Raw genomic sequence first — 22,597 nt, forward strand, 5'->3', positions numbered from 1 at the left:
TTCAGGAGAACAAAAATACATTCTGGAAGAAGGGACATGTCTAGAGTAGAGAGGAATTTGCATAAGAAAGACCAAGGTCAAAACACCAAGATCCTTTTCCTCCCTAGATTCCTATTAAATTATTATCTGAGATCCGAGAGCTATCATCTAAGTTCTACATCTCACCTACTGACTAGTTCACTGCTCTAAACCCTGAAGTGCCTTAATAAAAGCTTGTTAAATGAATTTAAATTACTTCCCTCAAATCTACTTTTAGTAAAATGCAAGGTCCTTGAGGACAGAAACTAGATTTTATTTTTGGTCTTTGTAGCCTCTGTTTTTAGCATATGATATATAGCACTATTTGATTGATAAACAATCCAATTTTTTTTTCTGAATTCTTAACTTGATGCAGCCATTATTCAATAGGAAAACTCTTGATTTGGAGTCTAAAGACTGGATTTGAATTGTGGCTCTGTCATTTGCTGCTTGTATAAACTAGGTTAAAAGATCATAGATGAAAGATTAGAAGGGACTTCAAAAACCATCTGGTTTACTTCCCTTTTCCAACACACCTTTTCCCCATTTTCTATATGAAGAAACTAAGGCTTTGAGAGAAGTCACAGCGAAGTGAGTGTCAGATTTAGAACTGGGTGCTCTGAATCCAGAGTCACTGGTCATTCCATGTTTCTTCTTTAGGCCTCAGTTTCCCCATCTGAAAAATGAAAACATTTTACTAGTTGACCTCTGAGGTCTCTTTCAGCTGGAGATCTATGATTGAGATTGGGATCTATGACTCCCTTATAACCATCCTATGGATTTTTTTCCTGAAGCAATCAGGATTAAGTGACTTGCCCAGGGTCACAACAGCTAGGAAGTGTTAAGTGTCCAAAATCAGATTTGAACTCAGATCCTCCTGACTTCAGAGCTGGTGCTCTATCCACTGCACCACCTAGCTGTCCCCTATCCTATGTCTATTTAGATCTTTATCTATGATTTTTGAAATAAAAGCTTTGCTTGAAATTTGAAAGCATGAAATTGGACAATAGTGGTGGTGGTAATTCTGTAGTTGGCAAGGCCTAAGTCTCCCTTCCCCTCCTACCACTGAAATCCTTGGCTTCTTCCCTTTTTATTTCTCCCTTGACTAAGACATTTATATTTGTGAAGATCATTTGGGTGCTGTCTTTGAGCTACTTGCAGAAAATTGCAGATTTCTAAGTTATAATGTGCAGGAGAGCATATGGATACTGGAAACCTATTCCAAAGCAAAGATTTCAGGTTATCTAGATAACTGTAGGCATCCTTTTCAGCCTTGTCCCTTACCCTGCAGGGAACCAGTCTCAAATGGTTTGTATCTGGGGCTAAGAGGACTTCAACTTCTCACAAGTAAGATGGAGTGTACCGACTGAAAGCTTAATCTGTTATTCTGTGCCTAAGTCCATTCAGTTGCTTTCACAAAATGTTGTCATTTTTTTCAGTTATGTTTGACTTTGTGACCTCATTTGGGGTTTTCTTGGCAGTGATTTGCCATTTATTTCTCTTACAGATGAGGAAACTGAAGCAAGCAGGGTTAAGTGACTTACATAAGGTCACATAACTACTAAGTGTCTGAGGCCAGATTTGAACTCAGGAAACGAGTCTTCCAGGCTCAGTGTTCTATCCACTTAACCCACCTAGCTGTCACAAATACAAATATCTTAGTTAAGGGAGTAAGAAAAAGGAAAAAAAAACCTAAAGATTTCGGTTTCCAGTTAATGGGCTCTTAAATTAATGGGCTCTTAAATCATTTATTTTTTGTTTGGAGGAAAAGTTCATAACTTCTTTCCATGGAAATACATGTTACCCAATTATGATAAGGGCTCCAAGACAGTAGTCATTTATTTAGAAGTTCTCTAAATTATAAGGGACTCCAAAACTCAGGTTCTGTTTTTCTCCTCAGCTAAAATCAAAGGTTTGTAGATTTAGGGCTAGAAAGGATGCTAGCAATCATGAAATGCAACTCTCTCATTTTACAGATGAGGAAACTGAGGTGCAGAAAAGTTAAATGACTTGCTTACAATCACTCAACTAGTAGATGACAAAGTTCAAATTTGAACTCAGGTTCTCTGAACTTCAGTATAATGTTTTTTACACTAATTCCCAAAGAAGTTTTCAGATACATTCAAAATGAAACAAAGATATTAATTTTTAAATTTTAGAATTTCTTACTCTTGCATTGTGGCTGGGTCCATTCTTTTCTCTCTGTGTGTGTATATGTGAGAGAGACAGAGAGAGACAGAGAGGAGCAGGAGGAGAGGGAGAAGGAGGGAAGGGAAGGGAAGGGGAGAGGGAGAGAGACAGAGACAGAGAGAGACAGAGAGAGAGAGAGAGAGAGAGAGAGAGAGAGAGAGAGAGAGACAGAGACAGAGACAGAGAGAGACAGAGAGAGACAGAGACAGAGAGAGACAGAGACAGAGAGAGACAGAGACACAGAGAGAGACAGAGAGAGAGACAGAGAGAGAGACAGAGAGACAGAGAGAGAGAGACAAAGAGATACACACAATGAGAGAGACAGAGAGAGACAGAGAGACAAAGAGATACACACAAAGAATGAGAGAGAGAGAGAGAGAGAGAGAGAGAGAGAGAGAGAGAGAGAGAGAGAGAGAGAGAGAGAGAGAGAGAGAGGAGAATGTGCACTTGGGTATGCATGTGTGTGTGCATGTGGAGAACTATTTCATCTTTCCCATGATATGTTTTGTTTATAGTCAGGAGAGTGTGATTCACAGTGAACAGTCCACAGACCCTAGAGGGCTTTTTCTCAGTAAGTCTCCAGTGGCCGGGAGTGGGGGTTGTCCGGGGGTGGGGGACTATTTTCTCACAGCAAACATTTTCAGTGTCAGATGTAAATAATTCCAGATCACTACATACTGTTGGCTCTTCCCATTCCTTCTGCTTTATACCCAGACCAAGCCCCTGGATTGGGAAAATCTTTTTAGGGGAAAGATAAAGAAAGTTGAAAGGGGAAAAAGGATTTAAACTAAGTAAAATATCCCATCTGGGAGCCCACTGACTTGGCCTGTTCTCCTTGGGTTTTTATTAAATCCATTCCATTCCCTTTGTGTCACATGCCCTGCAGCTGCCTATGATGAGTCTGGGGAAGATGGGGGGACCTGTTCAGCCCGGGAGGCAGTGTGACCAGCCTCCTTTGAGGAGGCTTTGGTCAGGCTGCTGGGGTCACGCTGGGAGAGGGGGTTTAGGGGCCCCAGGGCCTCATCTGTAGGGGTCTATTTGTCTTCCACAGGGCTGTGTGAAACTCCAGAGGGACCTGTCCTATCTCCCACCCCTTGCTTGATGCTATTAGTGACTCAGGCCAGCCGTGGGGGCGGCGGCCAGACCAGGGCTTGGGTATGTCTTATGGCCGCTGCCCTTTTGGTTCTGTCCCGCAGAGCTGGGAGGGGGCCAGAGCAGTGCATGTCAGGCCCGGGAGAGCAGGCGGTGGGACAGGAGAGGCGCCCTCCCCCCTGGAAGATGGAGTGGTGATGACTGGCCCGACCACAGGACTGCATGGCCGAACATTTTCATAACCAGACTGAACTATGAAACGTACTGTTTGAAGATCTGTGCCAGACACCAGTTTAAAAAAAAAAAAAAAAAAAAAGCTTTCTATGGAGGACTCTTCTGCCCAAAGCCTCGGTTAACTTGGTGTCCCTTTCTGAATACACAGTTTGCTGAGTTTCACCTGGTTTGGAATCTTTGAAAGAAGACTTTCATTCTATGTTGGCACTCTATGCCTTTAAATACACGAATATCTTTTTTTTAAAAATTGAATAAAAAAAAATCTTAACAGTAACAACCCCTTACCATGTTCTTCCCCCCACCCACCTCACATCACTAGAATTTCTCTCATCTTTTTTTTTTTTTTTCTTTTCCCTTTGCCTGTGGTGTTAATTGTTATAAGGTCAAAGTCAAAACTCCCTAGGGGATCCCAGTGTTGTAAGGACTTGACTGAAGATCAGAAACAAATTGCATTGAAGTAAAAACACCAGGGCCCCAGTGCTGAAAGCTGTGAACTCCCCAACCAGCAGCCATCTGCGCAGCACTTGGGGACTATGGCTGGCGCCTGAGTCATTGAGTTTGGCAGTCTCTTACTCAATGCTGTGTTTTCCTTGGGGGAGAGGGAGTGGGATGAGGAGAAGAAGTGGGGGGGTGGGTTAGGGAAGAAGGGAGGGAAGAACTGAAAGAGCTAGGTTGCCCTTTTGCCTCATGATTTATATTTGGTCAGAGTACCCCTGTTCCGTTTTCTTTTAGTTGGAATGTATCTTGGACATGTTGTTTCAATATGAGACAATCAGCTGGGCCCTCTAAGGAATGTCCCTGGAGACTGGAAGCTGCCTCCCATGAGGGCCATTTATTTAGCAGAATTTTAAGCTACATTCCCTAACATCTGCATTCTATTAATACCTTCAGAATATTTCCCATCAGCTTTGGGAGGTCAAGAAGACGCTTTGAGAGATGATCTGCATTAAGGCTTAGGATATTTTTAACTGATTCTGCTGTGCTCTGGATACTAATAATTGGTGGGAACTTTATTTTCCCTCCCTTTTAAAAATACTGATATACATGGTGACAGTAACCATGTTATTGAGAGAAAATATAAGAGAAGAAGCCAGCATCTTCTATTAACGAGTTAAAAGCAATGGAGTGGTTTTTCTTTGTACCTTATACTAGTGGGATATGAATGATCTGCAATCACACAGGAGAAAGATCCCAGAGGGCCATTTTAGATTTAGAAAAGAGATTGTGGCACCAGGTGTCAAAATGTGAATGAAAAAAGAATCTACATTTAAAAAAGAAATGAAAACATGGAACATTATGATGTTGTACATATTGATGAACAATTTATGCCTTCAATACTATTCCTTGGTCTTTTCAGAACACACATACACAACCAAAGAAATTTAAAAAACCCACTTTGAGGTTAATGGGAGGATGGTGAAACTATTACAAGATAGAGCCCAGGGAGATATCCTTCAAAGAAGGAAGACAAATATTTGTGTTATCTGGCTCAAAATAGAGATAAAACATAGCATGCATAAGCCAAGATAGAAAGGACTATCCTCAAATGATATCTGCAAACTTCTTGGTCTCCATCAGAGCTCTTGGGAAATCTTAAGGAGCAGAAAATATTGCTCTGGTAGAGAAAGAAGATACACATCATCAGTAGAATTAATTTTAAGTTTTGAGAAGGAAAGGAAATAAACATTTATATTGCACCCACTATGTGCCAAATATTGTGTGAAATTCTTTTACAAATATTATATTATCTCATCCTCATAATAACCCTGAGAAATAGAAGCTGTTATTATTATCCCAATTTTATCAATGAGGAAATTGAGACAAAGGGGGATTAAGAACTTGACTGTCTGAGATCTTCCTGCTTCCAGACCTAGCATTCTATCTTCTGGTTCACCAGAACAGATGTTCTAGGAGGAAAGGAGAAGAAGTTGAGGGTGAATTTGGAGAAAAGGACGGAAAGGGAAAGAACAAATTAACCTCATAAGGGACTGACAATATGAGGAAGTGAGGAATGTATTCACAGAATTTAAAAAATAGACACCAATTCTACTAGATTCCTTGGAGTATATATATTTTTTAAATCACTGAACCTAGATTCTTTTATGGGGATTGATACAAGAGAGCATCTTGGAACATACTAACTGGCTGCCATTTCTCTTCATGCAGGATGGTACTTGTTAGATTTACATGACAAATAGTCTATATACAAAGAAGGGAGAATTCTTTTTTCAAGAAATAAATTAGAAACACACTATTTATAATTGATGTATGGAGGTAGTCCATTGTCTCAGGGTACTATTGTCATTAATTACATAGTAAAATGTCAACAGGTGAATAAAAAGACTACCAACCTTGGTATTTGGAGGGTAAATTACACAGGATAAAAATGATGGAACGATTCTCCACTATCTCAACATTACTTTGCTGCTGTGAAGAGAATAACAACCTACCACTTTGTGGTTCCATGACGTATACTTTTGGTTCTGAGTTTTAGAATGCTCCTTCATACCCATCTCTCTCAATCTCGATTCTATGTTTCCTGATCATTCCAATGTACCCTCTGGAGCACATATTCTAGTGAACATCGAGGAAGACGAGGCTGGGGAGGTGGCAGATGATCAAACTCTTCATCATCCTCCAAACTGTATCGATCATATTCTTGATCACTGAATGTCCCTTTCTTTCCTGAACTCAATGACATGCCAGAAGTATGTCTTGACACTGATGCTGAAGTAGAAGCATAATCTTGTCAAAGACTTTCTTCTTGCAGGCGAGCCATGATCTGAACATCAGTGAGGTCCTGTAGTTTATATCCCATGGAGATAGAGTCATCCTCCAATTCTGATGTACTCAATTCACTATCTATGGATGATTGAGGACTAAGGGGGGAGGCCCTAGAAGTATAACCTGTTTTTTCACTGATTAGACTGGAATTACTAAGGGATGACATAGAAATATTTTGTAAAGAAATCAATGTTGTTCAGTCATTTTAATCATGTCCAACTCTTTGTGACTCCAATTGGGCTTTTCTTGGCAAAGATATTGGAGCGGCTTGCCATTTTCTTCTTCAGCTCATTTCAAAGATGAGAAACTGAGATAAACAGGATGAAGTGACTTGCCCACAGTTTGGCAACTAGTAAATATCTGAGGCTGGATTTGTACTCAGAACTTCCTGACTCCAGGCCCAGACTCCAGGCTCCTCTGAGCCACCAAGCTCTTTGATGATTGTTTCAGTTTGTTTTTGTTTGTTGCACTAAATTGGGAATCAGACCACTGATTTAGTCTGATTAAACTGACATCCACCTAAATTTTTCTAAAAGAATATCATGGTCTCTGCTGTACAAAGACAACATAGAAATTTAAGTGGATGGCTCTGATGGATCCTTGGCTGGATATCTCTGAAACACCTAGAACAGGCAGGAATTAGACCACTGATTTAGTCAGCTTAATGTTCTCATATAATAAATTCTATGTAAAAGGGACAATTCCATCACATGGCATCTTCTGAGCCCCTTGTGAAGAAGAGCTTAAAGAAAGGAACAATTTACATTTTGCCCTTCTCTATTCCTTTGCTGGGATATATTTATGCAAATTCATTTGAAAAACAAATAAACAGAAATAACAAATACCCAGTCCCTGAAAACACAAATCAGATCTTTGGCTCAGGAAACTCTAAACTCTCATGTTTGTTCGGAAGAGGTTCCCATAGCCTTACTCGGACTCTTTATCTGTCCCCACAGGATGTACTCCCACACTTTCTTCCAGGGTCCCTTGCTTCCTGTTGGTATTCCCACAGCTGCCAAGTGAGACAGTTCCAGTTTGGAACAGGCTGCTCCAGAGGCTGGAGGTACTTGTTTGCAGCTCAAGCAGGGTAATGCTGCACAAAATCAGGGCAGATGTTCAGCCCCAGGAATCTGAAGAAAAGTTTCACACCACACAGCACATTTTTCTCTCCCCCAGTACCTTTCATTTCCTCCCGACAGGATGTGGAACAATTTCCCTTCTTCTCTTGTTGGCCCAAAGGTTTGGATTTTCATAAGTTTTGCAAGGATATTCAGATTCCTCTCCATCCTACTCCAAGATATAATAAGAGTTTGCTCCAGTCCACATAGCATGTTTCTAGAGAAGATTCTTTGCCTCAATTGCTACCTTGCTTTAATCATTGAATGGCTGCAGCCTCAGTCCGACCTGTTGAAGACTCAGCTTAAAAAGACCAAGCTCATCCATCTCATCCAGGATCATCTCCAGTCATCCTAATCTATGAGATCAAAGGACAAACAACAATTTAGGCTGGAGAGATGCTGCTGGGAAGAAAAGACAGGAGATGATTAGCATGTGGGCTTAGGCTTAGGCTTCTTGCAAACTGGAATCCTAATGATTCCAGAGGTCTCCAGTCTGGAGATTAACTGGGCAGAGCTACAAAGGTATAACTAAAAACAAGTCAGTTTGCATTTAATAACACGTAAACCGAACCAAGTTATAGAAAGAATTATTATATTACATTGCTATGGTAGAGAGCACTCTGGTTGGAGGAGTAGGTAAACATATCAAAACAAGAGGTCTGTGAACTTGTTTTTAAAATATATAGAATATTTCAAAAGTCTTATTGTGGTTTTAATCTATTAATGTTTTAAACTGTACTAAGGCTTTTGGGATATTTTAATAACTGTATTTTTATGTAATTGATTTTTTTTTGTGATCTTATGCATTTTACTTTATTATTCTGAGAAAGATACCACAGGCTTCAACAGATTGTCAAAACAGACTGATGTCACAAAAAAGTTTAAGGACCCATAGATTAAAGCAATTCATACTCAGGGAGTAATGATAATAATAATTTGTTGTTGTTTAGTTGTGTCTGACTTCTTCAAGACCTCATGGATCATAGCATGCTAATTATGTACATAGATACTGGAAGTCATTTACTATTTCCTTTTCTAAGTGGATTAAGACAAATAGAGGTTAAGTGACATGCCCAGGGTTACACACCTAATAAGTGTTTGAGGACAGATTTGAACTCAAATCTTCCTGTACTAGAACCAGTAGTGCTGTTTTTGCCCAAATATTTTTCTTTGTTACAAGGGAAGATTCAATGGATTTGAAAGTGGAAAGGTCATTGAAAAGTTCCTGTGATTTTTTTTTTAAGACTTCAATTTATTTAAGTGTTCTTAATCTTTTTCGTGCTTTAGGTTCTTTTGGGTAGGTATGGTTGTAGGAATTAATGTGGTATTTGAGATTTCCTTGGCAAGGATACTAGAATGATTTGCCATTTCTTTCTTTAGCTCATTTTACAAATGAGGAAACTAGGGAAATTAGGGTCATACAGCTAGGAAGTATCTGAAGCCAGATTTGAACTCAAGGAGATGAATTTTCCTGACTCTAGACTCTGTATTCTGTCCAGTTTACCATCCAGCTGTCTGAGAGGTTGATTGATAATGGTCATCAAATAAGGTGTGTTTAGGCACTCTGAGAAAAGAGAATGCTTATTTCCTAATATTTGGAGCTTTTCAAAGGTGCTTTTAATTGCTTTCCCTTGCAGCTACCTTTGTGAGATACTTAGCTATATGAGTGAGTAATTTAACATATAAACATAGTCTCAAATGAATGCAAATATGTAGGGATCAAAATTATGTTTGTCTCTTTATGTTTTTAGATGAATCATAAGATCTTATATAAAGTTAGAAGGAGAACTTGGATGTCATCTGGTCCAACTTTCTCATTTGATAAGTTAGGAATTGAAGTATAATGAGATTCTGTAACTTGTCCAAGGTCACACAGCTAGTAATTATCTAAGGAGAGATTTGAATTTTAATGTAAATGTAAAATCATTGGGGGCAAGAGCTTCCTTTTGTTTCCTCTCCTTTCATTTTGTTTTGTTTCCTTTCCTCCTCCTCCTCTTCCTCCTTTTTCTCTACCTTCTGCTCCTCTTCCTTCTCCTCTTTTCTTCTTTTTTCTTCCTCCAGATCCTCCTCCTTACCCTTTCCTTCTCCCCTTGCTTCTTTCCTCCTCATTCTCCTCCTCATCCCACTTCTCATTCAAAGAGAATGCTCTTTGGATTGGAAATGACATAAGTAAAATAACCTATAGGGAATTGACAGGCAAGCTAAGTATGATGGTTAGAAAGTCTGATGAGTTTCAAATAAAGTTGAGTTTGCTTACATTACATACCTACTATATGCTAGGCACTATGTTAACCACTGGCAGTAGAGTGTTGGGGGTAGGGTGGGGGGAGGAGTAAAGCATAATTAGTTCAGGTCCTCAAGAAGTTTACAATCTAATTGATGACATGTTGAAATTATCTTAGAGGAAAGACACTATCATTAAGGAGGAGTGAGAAAGGCTTCTTGTACAAGGGTAGGGTAGGATTGTACTTTAGACTTGAAGGAAGCCAAGGCAAGAGGCAGAAGTAAGGAGGGAAAGCATTTCGGGAATGGGGGGCAGCTAGTGAAAAGGTCTCCAATAAGGAAACACAATATCTCGTGTGAAAACCAGCAGGGAGGACAGTGTCACTGGAACATGGAATATGAGGAGGAGAGTAAAGTATGAGATTAGGAAGATAGGAAGGGATCAGGTTGTGAAGAACTTTCAAAGCTAAATAGAGGATTTTTTGTATTTGGTTCTGGAGGTGCTAGGGAGATACTAGAGTTTATTGAACAGAAGATAACTTGGTCAGGTCTGCGCTTCAGGAAGATCAATTTGACATCTGAGTGGAGGAAGGATTGGAGGAGAGACCAAACCAGTGGACTATTGCTAAACTTCAGGTATGAGCTGATGAGGGCCACCACCAAGGTGTAACAGGAGAGAAAAGCGAATATATGAAAGTCTCCAAGAAGGTGGAAATGATAAGAATTGTATAGTGATTGTTTATGGGAAGAGAGAGAAATCCAAGAGTTGAAGATGGCACTTAGGCAGTGTGTCTGGGTGACTGGAAGATGGTAGTATCTTTGATATTAAAAGGGGAGTTAGGAAGTGGAGAGCTTTTTAAGGGAAAGATAAGCTCTTTGTTGGACATGTTAAATATTAAGATGAATACAGAACATTTGGTTCAATAGGTAGCTGGAGTTGTGAGACTGGAGTTTAGGTAAAAAGTTAAGAGTGGACAAGTAAATCCAGGATGATCATTGAAATTATAAGAGCTGATGAGACCATCAAATAGAATAGTATAGATGGAAAAAAATAAGAGTGTCCAAGAAAGAGGAATACCCACTGTTGGAGGACATGGCTTGGATGAAGATCCAACAAAGTAGAACAAGAAAGTGCAGTCAGATAAGTAAGGGGAGAATCAAGAGAGAGCAGTGTAATGAAAACCTAGGTGGAAGGAATATTAGGAAGAAGAGGGTGACTGACATCAATTAGACTACAAAGGTCAAGAAGAATGAAGGTTGAAAGACATTAGACTTGGCAATTAAAAGATTATTTGGGCAAACTCAGAAACTATATGAACACAATTACAAAACACTTCTCACATGTATAAAGTCAGAATTAAGCAATCAGAACAATATCAATTGTTCATGGGTAGAGTGAGCTAATATAATAAAAATGATGATTCTGCCTAAATTGGTCTAGTTGTTCAGTGCTATATCAAACTGCCAAAAAATCATTTTATAGAACTAGAAAAAAATAACAAAATTCATCTGGGAGAACAAAATGTCAAAAATATGAAGGGAATTAATGAAAAAAAAAATGATGGCTTAACAGTACCAGACCTAAAACTATATAAAACAGCAGTCATTAAAAACCATTTGGTACTGGCTAAGAAACAGAGAGAGGTGTATCATGATACACATGACACAATAATCAATAATCAAGGCCTATAGTAATCCAATATTTGATAAACCTCCAAACTCCATCTTTTGGGATAAGAACTCACTTTGACAAAAATTGCTGGGAAAACAGAAACACAGCATAGACCTACATTTCACGACCTATTAAAATAAGTTCAAAATGGGTACATGATTTAGACATAAAGGATAATACCATAAGCAAATTAGGAAAGCAAGAGATAATTTACTTTGGCAAAGGGAAGAATTTATGCCCCCAAAAAGAACTAGAAAACATTATGAAAGGCAAAATGGATAATTTTGATTACAATCAATTAAAAAAAGGTTTTGCACAAAGAACCCCAACCAAAATAAGATTAAAAGTAAAGAACAAATCTGGGAAAAAATTTTACAGCCAGTGTTTTTGGTAAAGGTCTCATTTCTAAAATAGATCAAGAACTGTGTCAAATTTATAATAACAGGTCATTCCCCAATTGATAAATGATTAAAGGGTATGATAAATTTTTAGATGACAAAATTAAAGCCATCTGTAGTCACATGAAAAAATGTTCTAAATCACTATTGATTAGAGAAGTGCAAATTTTAAAAAAAGCCCTCATACCTTTCAGATTTACTGACAGGAAAAGGTAATGATAAATGTTGGAGGGGGTGTCGAAAAATTGGGACACTAATGCATTGTTGGTGTAATTATGAAATGATCTAATCTTTCTGGAGAACAATTTGGAACTATGTCTAAAGGGCTATAAAACTGTGTATATCCTTTGACCCAACAGTGCCACTACTGGGTTTGTATCCCAAGGAAATCATAAAGGAGGGGAAAGGACTCACATGTGCAAATATGTTTGTAGCAGCTCTTTTTGTGGTAGCAAGGAATTGGAAAATGAATAGATGCCCATCAATTGGGGAAGGGCTGAATAAGTTGTGGTATATGAAGATAATGGAATATTATTTTTCTATAAAAAATGATGAATAAACTAGTTTTAGAAAGTCCTGGAAAGATTTACAACAATTGATGCTGAGTGAAATAAGCAAAACCAGGAATACATTGTACATAATAATAGCGAGAATGTGTGATAATCAACTATGAAAGACTTGGTTCTTCTCAGTGTTTCAGTGATCTAAAGCAATCCCAATAGATTTTGGACAGAAATGCCATTTTCATTCAGAAAAAGAACTGCGGAGATTGAATGTAAATCAACATATGCTATCTATGTTAATTTATTTTTTTTCTATTTTTTTCCTCCCTTGGTTTTTTCTTTTGTTCTGATTTTTCTTTCCCAACATGATTCATAAAGCAATGTGTATTAAAAATAAATAAATAATTTTTAAAAAGAGATATTGGTTATTTTGGAGACAATAGCTTCGGGTGAGTGATGAGCTAAGAAGTAACTCTAGAGGTAAGAGAATGAAAGAAAAAATGGAGGCATACATTATTGTTGGCCTTTTCAAGGGGCTTAATATAAAAGAGAGGACAGAAACAGGATGATAGCTGGTGAAGACAAATGGACTTTATCTCATCAGGCATAAATGAACTACATACTTAGGTACTAAAATAACTGGAAAATGTGGTTGCTGAGATTTTGCCAATGATTTTTGTGTTTTAAAATTTTTATTGTATTATTTTAAAAATGGACAAATATTTATTTTTACTCCTGCCTACTCCTCTCCCTTATTAACAAAAGGAAAATAAAACCCTCCTAAGAAATATGCATAGCCAAGGGAAGTAATTTCTTCATTAGCTGTATCCCAAAATATGTCTCATTTTGCATTTTGACTTTATTACTTCTCAGTCAGGAGCTGGGGTAATGTGCTTTAAATCTTTTTTTTTTTTTCTTCTGGAATTATGGTTTATCATTTCATTGATTAGAATTATAAATTCTTTAGTATAGTTTTTCTTTTTAATGTTGTCATTGTACAACTTGTATTTCTGGTCCTATTCACTTTATATCTGTTCATATGGGTCTTCTGAGTTTCTTCTGAAACTTTCTATTTTGCCGTTTGTTAGGGCATGATAATATTCCATTACATTCAGCTGCCATATGTTTAGCAGTTCCCCAATAGATAGAAAGAATGCCCCTTGACTCTCAGTTTTCAGGTTTTTTGCTACTAGGAAAAGAGCTACTATAGATTGCACATATAGACCATTTCCCTCTTTTCTTCTCTTTGAAGCATAGGCTTTGTAGTGGTGTTACTGGGTGTAAGATTACATACAATTTGGGGACTTTTAGGACATGGCTCCAAGTTACTTTCCAGGAAGACTGGACCAGTTAACAACTCTACTAACATTTCATTAGCTTGCCTATTTTTCCTGGAACTTCCCCTAACATCTATTATTTGTTTTTTTAAGCTAACTTTGCCAATTTGATGAGTGTGAGGAGAATCTGAGTTGCTTTAATTTTCAATTTCTCTAATTATTAATGATTTAGAACATATTTTTCATATTCTTATTGATAGTATGGATTGATTCTTATGAAAACTTCCTGTTCATGTGCTTTGAACACTTTTCTGTTGAGGAAAGGGTCTTTTATTCAATACACATTCATCAGTTTTCTTTGAAAGATGACAGAAAAGGGAGTAGTTAGATGTTACCAACCTGGAGTCAGGAGAACCAGAGTTCAAATCTGGCCTCAGATGGTTAATACTTGCTAACTGTGTGATCCTGGGCAAATCACTTAACTCTAATAGCTTCAAAAAAAGAGAGATAATGGAAAACAAGAAAGAGATTTTAGGATTGGAGAAGGAAAATACTTCCCAATTTCCAAAAAAAGGGGAAGGGAATAGAGACTGTCAACTATAGGTTAAAGCTTTATTTTAATTCTTAGCAAATCTCAACTAGTAATTAAAGTCTTAATTGTAAGAAAAAATTGGGAACAAAGTGACCATCCATCAATTGGGGAATGGATTTTTGATTGCAATGGATTTTTTTTCCTTTTGCATTAAGAAATAATGAATACGACAAATTCAAAGAACCTAAGAAAACTTATTAAATTGAGACAGAATGTACTGAACCAAATCATAATATTCTGCAAGATGATTACAATAGAGAAATAAAATAAAATAAAAATAAATAAAATAAAGGAAAACTTTTGTTGTTGCTGAGGCATTTGGGGTTAAGTAACTTGCCCAGGGTCACACAGCTGGGAAGAGTTAAGTGTCTGAGGTCAGATTTGAATTTGGGTCATCCTGACTTCTGGGCTGGTGCTCTATCCACTGCATCACCTAGCTGCCTAGGAAAACAATTTTAAAGGACTTTAGAACTATGATTGATACCTTGACCAATTTTTTTTCTCCCAAAGGTAATTGGGGTAGAATGACTTATCCAGGGTCATATAGCTAGTAACTTTTAAATATCTGAGGCTGGATTTGAACTTAGGTTCTAATACTCTATCTCCTGTGCCTCCTAGCTATCTCTTACATTGACCAATTCTTAACTCAGAAAACAGACTTTGTAGCATTCCTCCTAATAGCAGAGAGATTATGGATTAGTATTACCTCTGAAAAATCTTTAAAAAGTTACAGAACAAAACAAAAAAGTTCAGAATGATATACAAACAGGGCATTTTTGTAATTAGTTTTCTATTTAATATGTTCCTTAGAAATTGTAAGTAAATGAGGTTCATAGTTTCACTTAAAATCTTTTTGTTTTTCTTTATTTATTGTAATGTTTTTGTTGGTTAATATATGTTAAGTTCAAAATTTTAAAATAAATCTTAATTTAAAAAGAACAAGTAATATCTGAAAAATCTTATTTTCTTGTTGGACAAGTTCACTATCAGATCAGAAGAATGGCGTAAATACGGTCTACCCATATTTTAACAAAGTCTTTCATGCTATTCTTGTGGACAAGATAAAGTTATGTGGGTTTAGGAGATAGTAAGCCAATTCAGAACTATTTGAGAGTCCAGACCCAAAGAACACTTGTTTATTCAGACTCCAAACTTAATTGTTTATGGTTCATTCTCAAGTTGTAGTGGCCCAGAGATTTGTTTTTGGCTTTGGTCTGTTTAACATTTTTATCAATGACTCGGATCCAGATTTAAATATCATGATAATTACAATTAAAGATGTCCCAAAGCCTGGAGGTATAGGTAGCACAATGGACAAGAGTTAGAATCAGAATCCTAAAAGGTCTTGACATTCCTCTAAATTTCACCAAAAGATAAAGATCTAATTTAATCATGGGCTACATTTAGAGGTATAGTGTCCAGGATTAGGGAGCTGAAGATTCTTTTGTGTTGGTCATATTACACTTAGGCTCCAATTAGTGTGAAGTACAAATTCTCTGGAAAGGCATGTATTTGAACTTGCACTATTTAAAGTTATTCATGTGTAAAATATGGTAATTGGTTACAATCAATGAATTGATATAGTATAAATCTGAATTGTGTGACTACTTTAGAGGTTTCACTATTTGTACTAATCAAGACCTAGATGTATTTTGTTAAATTTAGAGTGTTATAGTTTCAGTAGTTTATTCAAAACTGGAGATCATCCAGAAGAAAATAACCAGGATGATCAATGAATTCAAGATAATGCCATGTTGGGGATGTTCAGTATGGAAGTGACATTTAAAGAAGAGCCTTTAAATATTTGAAAGGTTGTTGCATGAAGATGTATCAGACCACTGAATGTGTGTGTGTGTGTGTGTGTGTAAATCAAAAGGGGCAAGATCAAGAAGCAATGGTAATTTGCATAGAAGAAAATTTAGGTTTTTTTATGTAAAGGAAATAATTAGAGCTGTCCCAAAATAAATGACTTGAATAGGATGAAATGAACTCTGCTGTTGAAGACTTTTAAACAAAGGTTGGATAGCATGTGGGTAGAAAGGAATTGCTTTTTGGGTATGAGTTGGGCTAGTTGGCCCTTGAGGTCCCAATACTGAGATTCTAGGAAACAATTTCATTACAACATTACAATTGAATATAGTGAATGTAGAAGTTGAGTTTCAGAGTAGTTGTAATTTGCCCAAATAGCACTTCTATGAAATATCAGAGCTAGAATTTCTTTTAAGTCTAAATCTAAGATCTTTTAATATACCTTCTAATATATTTACCAATATACCATTATGTATAAGGTTCATGGATGGAATTCTTAATATGGTGTGATTGTCTAATTCTACCCATTGTTCTATTTTTTAATCCCCCACCAATATTGTTTTTTTTTTTTTTTTTTTTTTTTTTTTTTTTTTTTTTTTTTTTAGCATTAAGGGAAAGACTGGTGAAAATTTGATGCATCCATTTAATCTTTTTCCTCTGGGGCAAATTGCTACAGGATTGTAAGCTTTGATAGTTTGATAAATCCACAAGTGATGACATACAAAGCCACATTTCTGGCCTCATTTCAGCCAAGAAAGATTCTGGTACTACATCAGTCCTAACTGCTCATCTTCAGAAAGAAACTGGTCCTTGAAGTGCTATTTTAGTATCTCTATAGTATTAAATCAAGCATGGAAATAAATTTATATAATCTTTGCTAGATCAAGTAAGGAAATGATCCCTGACAAGGAGTGGTTTAGTATTAAGGGAAACTATAGTACTAAGAATCAAGAGAACCGGATTCTAGTCTCTTCTCCACTTCCTAGCTGAGTGACTTTGGACAAAACATATTATTTTCAGAACTCAGTTCATCTATAAAGGATATGATAATATCTTATGTGCCTGAAGGCAGAGACAGGCCCTCAAGATCACTTGAGATTTGTCCCATTTCTAAGACATGGACATTGATTCTACAATAGATTCCTTTCTAGCCTAATGTTATGTTCCATGATGGGCAATGCTGGACTAATCACTAATCTCTGTCAGTCTTTGCCATGATGTCATTATTTATGTCTACCTACTTTAATTTTGGTAATACTGGTTATGCCTCTCAATTCCAAGCTAGTCTCAGGTAATAGAAGCAATCTTGATTCATTTCTTTGCTCAGGTCAAGACTGAAAAGCAAGCTGCCATATGACAGATGGAGAAAAGAAGATAATCCCTAAAGTCAGGTCTGGACTTCACAGAGATCATTCCTGTTTCTTCCCAGATGCTTCCTAGGTACTCACTAGCTGGATAATAGCCTGGTTAGTGGTTAAGTAATGAGTAACAGGTCAGGAGGTACAAATTGAAGAGGGCACAGATGTTTCCTCTCCCCCTCCCCCTTTTCTCACTTCTCCCTTAATTATTGGAGGGGAAAAATACAACAAACACAGATCTGAAACTTTCAGCTTAAATCCCTATAGGATTTACATTGGAGCTAAAAATTACATTTTAACAGAGACAGTCAAGACAGTTGTGAAAAGTTATGTGTGAAAGAAAGTTTGATGTAATCAGTCTGATTTCCTTCAGCACCTGGCAACTTCTGTGTTTTACTTTCTGCACAGGTTCCACATGACCTGTTAACTGGCTCTTGAAGCTCATTTACTCAGTGCCAAGATGGTGCAATGAGGACAGTGAACAAAGCTCTTAATTGACTTGCCTACCACTGATTACCTGACAAGTTCTTCCAATAGATCGCTGATGGTCATTGAGTCTGTGTACCTACACGTGCCCAGCTGAAATGTAAATCAACCTCTAATAGTGAGCCACTGTTCATACTTAACAAGGTGGAGTTGCTAGGTGGGTTCCACAGAAACCTCATTTAAATTTGTGGCTTTAATGTTACTTAGTAAAGGTGTCAGTTTCATAATACTCATTGCCAATAAATAAATAAATAAAATAAGCAAGTCCGTCTTCCCTGATTTTTCTTATGTTGTGGACAGAATCTCCTATTATCTTCCTTTAAAGGAATTAATGGACAATTTTCTTTTCTCCTCTATCTCATCTCATATATTCAGATGCTTTCTACTACCATCAGAATCTTTAGTCTTGATTTACTAGAAGAGATAATTTCTCTTTGCAAAGGTTTAACCCTCCTACTTGTACAAGTGTTACCATTTTATTCAGTCTCCTTCAGTAATTTGCTCCTCTGTCATCCCCACTCTCTCATTAATGTTATCCCTATACTACTACTTCCCTCCTGTTTACAAACACAAACATATCCCCCCATCCTTCAAACTTTTTCATTTAATCTGTCCGACCTTGATAAATATTAATTTACATCTCTTCTCTCTTTTGTGGCTAAACTCTTTGAGAAGGCAGTCTATAATCAAGGCCTCTATTTCCTCTCCTCTTACCTTTTTATCTTCCTCTCCTCTTCCTCTTATCTTTTCTCAGTTGATTCTTATCCCATCATTTAACCAAAACAAAGCTATACCTGAGGCCTGAATGATTCTGGCTTCCTTGATGCAATATCCTTATCACTTAAAGGCATAAAAAGTCCCAGTCATATGAAGTCTGAGTCCTTCTAACTTGGTAGAGGGACAACTATACCCTTTATTATATACTGACTTGATGACTAGATGAGTTTTCATTTGGAGATAAAGGGAGTATCCAAAGAAGCTCTTAACCATTGTCTTCTTGTTGCATATTCTTCCTGTGTTAGTGCTCCTTTTGTTTTTTGTTCAAGTTCCTCATTTCATCCCAGTATAGAAACTTACTCATGAGAATGCTGGTATTGGAATTGACCCCAATAATAGTGGATTATTTTTTACACTAGAGTGACTTTAACTGTTATAAACATATGCAATTAGTGCAGAGTTGCTAGATGGGCTTGGTTGCTCACTTGCCAAAATGACAAAATTAAATATGCAATCACAATTTGGCACATAAGAAAAAAAAAAAAACTTTTGTTTCAAAGAAATAATCTCTGAAAATTCCTGAGTGTACATATAAAATAATATATATGCCTCAAGGACTATGAAGCAATAGAAAGAGAAGTCTGCCTAATCTACAGAGTGGATGGATTCAGAAAACTTCTTTCCTCCCACTGCATAAAGCTCCAAATTTACAGATAAAATATCTAGACTACCTACTACTAGCATCACTGTTGTGAAAAATGTGACCTATTATGAGGAGCCAGTGACACTTCCCAGAACATCTTCATGAGGTTTTCATATAAATTTTATGGGCTTATTCATATTGCTAACATCACCTACAGACATTAGGCTTTGCTATATATATATGTATGTATTTATTTATTTATTTTTTTTTTTGCAAAAGGTGGATTTATTTAGGGAGGGAGGTTATAAACAAAATGAAAGGAGGGATACAATAGATACCAGGAATAGTAACGTGAAATAGAATTAGGAGAGCATGTGCTTAGATTAAGGAAAAAGACAAGTTCCCCAGGGGAACTCACAATTAACCAGGAGAAAGGAAATACTCTATGAGGTGGGAGAAAACCATTGTCTGGCAGGCTAGACTGACCAAGAGTTAATTAGTGTAAGGAGAATGGCCTCATTAGAAGGAAGGTACTATGAGAGAAAGAGAGTATCTCATAGTGGACTTAGTCCAGAAGAGAATTCAGCCTTTCCTGTAGATATAAATAAACTAATTGGTAAGCTGTAAATGAGATCTTTATTGTATATAACACTATACTAGGCATTGTAGAATATAGAGGAAAAAATGTCAGGCTCTTATCCTTCAGGAACTTAGCAGGTGGAAGATATTTATTAGATTAATTCATGACACACAACCATGCTGGGCACCTAGGAAATATTAAGGCTGCTATTACAGTGCATTGAAATATTATTCTAAAAGAAAAGGTCAAGAATATCAAGGGAAGTAATAAAAAATGTAAAGGAAGGTGGCCTGGCAGTACCAGACCTGTATTATAAAACAGCTATCATTAAAACCATTTGGTAGTGTCTAAAAAGTAGAGTGTTGGGATCAGTAGAATCATTTAGGTACATGAGACACAATAATCAACAACTATAGTTATCTACTATTTGATAAACCCCAAAACTCCAGCTTCTGGGAGAAGAACTCACTATTTGACAAAAATTGCTAGGAACACTGGAAAATACTATATCATGAAGTAGACATAGACCAAGAACTCACACCTTATACCAAGATAAGGTCAAAATGGATATATGATTTAGGTATAAAGTATGATACTATAAGCAAATTAGGAGAGTATATATAGTTTATGTGTCAGATCTTTGGAGGAATTTATGACTAAATAAGAAATATAAAACATTATAACTTGCAAAATAGATAATTTTAATTACATTAACTTAATTTTTTTTTTGCCACAAACAAAACCAATGCAATAAATATTAGAAGGGAAGCAGAAAGCTGGGAAACAATTTTTATAGTCAGAGTTTTTGATAAAAGCCTCATTTCTAAAATATATAAAGAGAACTGAGTCAAATTTATAAGAATACAAGTCAATCCCCAATAGATAAATAGTCAAAGGATATGGACAGGCAATTTTCAAATAAAGAAATTAAAGCCATCTATAAACACATGAAAAATGTTCTAACTCACAATTGATTAGAGAAACATACATTAAAACAACTCTGAAAAACCACTTGGCATCTATCAGAGTGGCTAAGATTACAGGAAAAGATAATTATAAATGTTAAAGGGAGTGTGTGAAAACTGGGACACTAATGAATTGTTGGTGAAGTTGTGAACTGATCCAACTATTCTGGAAAGTAATTTGGAACTATGCCTAAAGGGCTATAAGATATGCATACCAGCAGTGCCGTTACTGGGTCTGTATCCTAAAGAGATCATAGAAGAGGGAAAAGGACTCACATGTGCCAAAATGTTCATAGCAGCTCTATTTGTGGTGGCAAAGAATTAGAAAATGAGTAAATGTCTATCAATTGGGAATGGCTGAATGAGTTGTGATATATGGAAAGTAATGGAATAGTCTATAAAAAATAATGATGAACAGAGGCATCTAGGTGGTGCAGTGGATAGACCACCAGCCCTGAATTCAGGAGGACCTAAGTTCAAATCTGATCTCAGACTCTTAACACTTCCTGTCTGTGTGACCCTGGGCAAATCACTTAACCCCAATTACTTCAGGTAAAAAAAAAAAGACGAACAAGATAATTTCAGAAATGCTTGGAAAGTTGAACTGATGCCAAGTGAAGGAAGCAAAACCAGGAAAACATTGTATACAGAGCAAGATTGTGTGATGATCCAAGATGATAGATTTGGTTCTTTTCACTTCAGTGATCCAAGGCAATTCCAGTAAACTTTGGATGGAAAACAGCATCTGCAATCAGAGAGAGAACTCAACAATAGGACAAATCCACCTTCCAAACTCCCATCTCTTTACTAAAACTTATATTTTACCCATTATATTCTGAGCAAATTCCCTTATACTTTCTGTAATTTTTTCATCTTTGTCTTTACTGAACTCTTGCTTCTACTAGTGATGTAATCCTTTTCAACATCCTCTCCAATGGATTTTGAGTCCAGTTAACTCTAATCCTTCTTCAATTTTTTCCTATTTAATAAGTAAGGTGTAGGTCACCACACTTTATTTGATCATATGATAGTTTTAGAATTGGGAAAAGATGTTGAAGACTATCAAGTAAACCTTCTTCATTTTTATAGACAATGAAATTGCTGTTCAGAGAGCTCAAGTAATTTGTCTATAGTCACACAGATAGTCCATGCCAAATGTAGTATTTGAACACAGGCCCTCTGAGTTCAGATCTAGTTCTCTTTCTACTTAACCATCCTGATCCTCACTGAAGTTCTCAGACCACTCTCAGTACATGTCTCTTCTGAATTTATCTTTTGAATCCCAATAGGCACTCTTTTTTTTTTTTTTTTTTTTTTTTTTTGTTTATTGCTGTCTCCTACGTACTCTCCTATTTTTCTTAATTCAGTTCAACAAACTGTGTGGTTCGTTGTTATAAGTACTTATTGTAGAAAGATAAGCTCAATAGAGATTTGATTCTCAAGCACATATGTGCACCTACCACTATATTCCACAGTAGTGAGATATAAATATAAAGGATAAGTCAGGATTAGAGGAAAATGCTATAAGAAAAGAGAGTATAGCTAGACAGTGTAGTGGGTAGAGCATGGGTCCTGGAGTTGGAAGGACCTGAGTTCAAATCTAGCCTCAAACAATTAACACTTATTAACTATGTGACCATGGGCAAGTCACTTAACCCCAATTGTCTTGTCCCTAAAATGAGAGGAGGAGGAGTATGTTTCACTTGGGGAGATGAGATTATACTTACCCTTAAAAGAGGAAGGAAGCACTTCCTCAGATAGATTGGGCAGGAAGGGCAAATAGTCCAATTTGGAAGGAACAGTTAATTGAGCGAAGACTTAATGACTTCATTACTTGACTCAAAGTTCTCTCCACCCTTGCCCTCATGTTCAGTGACTTCATCAATGTTGATGACATTTTCAGCACCCTGTTTTCATTGCATCTCGCTCTCTTCAACC

General features: G+C 36.8%; 1 long non-coding RNA gene across 3 annotated transcripts in view; it reads left to right on the forward strand.

The window, feature by feature from the left end:
* The window catches only part of LOC141553781 (uncharacterized), a 49,437-nt gene that overhangs the window by 11,971 nt on the left and 14,869 nt on the right, over positions 1 to 22,597 (forward strand). The window contains exons 1-3 of one of the 3 annotated variants that reach the window (XR_012485642.1): positions 14,503 to 14,611; positions 17,238 to 17,350; positions 17,677 to 17,960. The exons of 1 other annotated variant lie outside the window; for it this stretch is intronic. This is a non-coding gene — a long non-coding RNA (uncharacterized LOC141553781). Of the gene's footprint in view, positions 1 to 14,502; positions 14,612 to 17,237; positions 17,351 to 17,676; positions 17,961 to 22,597 lie in introns of those variants that run through there. One more of the 3 variants, XR_012485643.1, reaches the window with a different exon arrangement.

This window comes from Sminthopsis crassicaudata, chromosome 1 (genome assembly GCF_048593235.1).
Source record: "Sminthopsis crassicaudata isolate SCR6 chromosome 1, ASM4859323v1, whole genome shotgun sequence".
NCBI classification, from domain to species: Eukaryota; Metazoa; Chordata; class Mammalia; order Dasyuromorphia; family Dasyuridae; genus Sminthopsis; species Sminthopsis crassicaudata.